We start from the raw sequence: 1,727 nt of genomic DNA, 5'->3' as shown, positions 1-1,727 counted from the left end.
ATGTGAAGATGACAAAATAGAAGATTTATGATAACTCAGAGCCATATGATAAAGAAGAAATTCACAGAGCTCGTTGTGATTTAAGTCACAGACATTTAGAATCATGACAAAGAAGGAATGAACTCGACAAGTCCACGTGCTGCTTATTTCAGCCTCATTTTAATTTCAGGGAGGCGAGAGCGAGACTGGAACTCTCACCTCCCTGCTTATACATGTACAATGTACAATACAATGTTAAGAGTTATCTTTGTATTTCTGCTGTTGTTTGACCTTGTGTATCGTATGTGGGTATATATTTGTGTTTGTTTAATTTTCATATTTAAATTATTAATCTAAACTTTGCTGCATGTTGCCGATCATATATTAATCCCACCAAAAATAGAGTAGCCCACCCCACCTGGCCCCTCATTCCCTGTTTCCCTCATTTCCCTCATGTTTCCATCATGTTTTCCTCATTCCCTGAAGGTAAAAGCCAGTCTCAACCATTCTACACTCAGAAGTAAGGTGGGCTCCCTTCTATGCTTCTATGGGGTGTCGACCTGTTTAGTATCCTGAGATTTGGCAGTCCACACCCAAACCAATAGATTTTAAATCTTTGGTACAACATACTCTTAAAAGTTAGGGTTAGGGTAAGATTTAGGTTTAGCTTCAGGTTTAGGGTTGGGGTTAGGGTCAGAATTAGGGTTAGTGTTGACCCAAACCCTGCCTTTGAAGAGTGGGCCGTGTTAGCCCGTTCTCCATTCATTCGTCTTTGTTTTGACTTTGGTTTGACTTTGAGTCTGAGTCTGACTTTGGAGACATGATCTCGACCCTATATTAATTGATCAAGCTCGAAGACTCCAACTCCAACTTAATTTTAAATAAAGAAGCCTTCCCCTTCAAGTGCTAATTAATCCACGAGCAATGGATAACAAGCCTGGAAAGCCAAATCAAAGGCCAGTCTCACTCGCAGCACAAAAATATACACATATGGGACCATTACCACCATCACACTGACCTGTCAGAGAACTGACCAAGAAGTTTCTTTGCATCCAACACAACTGACTCTGTTCTCCCAGATTTTCCGTCTTTTAGCATCTGATGGAAATCTACACATCTGGAATCCCTTCTCCGTTCTATTTGTGCCAGCAAAGGCGCAACAACCTGTCATTTTGTCGTAAAATCGATGTAAAACACGAATGAGAACGCTGCGTACAGCGGGAACGTTAAAACTCTGACCGATATGCGTCCGATCCTGTCCTCGATGGACTCAAAATGGCTCCACGCAATCACGTGACTAGATTTTTCCGGACCCTCTATGTCGCTACTCTCTCTATAAAGGGACTCAAGAACAGACCTCACTCCCCGCCCTGATTGGACAGGCTCTCATGGACTCGCCCTTCCTGGGCGGGGTTTCTGCCCCTGCCGGGAAACCCCACCCACTCTTCCACGCGGGTTCGTCCTTGTCGAGCATCAGTATCAATGTTGCAAAGGTCGTCCTGAAAGAGTTACAACGTTTGTGGGAGCCGAGAAACCGGAACCGCAAGATCTTAGCTTGGTACGTCACGTCAGGGTGCGAGAAGGCAGCTGGTTGGTGGTGGATCGTGATGGGCCGAGGTGTCATGCAGATGGGATGGTTGTTAGATGTAATAACCTCACTAAAAGAAATCGCAACGCACGCCTTTGATTCTCCCACTGGACAAAAGGAAGGGGATCTGACTGCACACATACTTAACGACATAACTGAC

Source organism: Eptatretus burgeri, chromosome 22 (genome assembly GCF_056783735.1).
Source record: "Eptatretus burgeri isolate ZD-2024b chromosome 22, Ebu_testis_v1, whole genome shotgun sequence".
Lineage (NCBI taxonomy): Eukaryota > Metazoa > Chordata > Myxini > Myxiniformes > Myxinidae > Eptatretus > Eptatretus burgeri.
The sequence above is the reverse complement of the archived record's forward strand: the minus strand, read 5'-3'. Positions refer to the sequence as shown.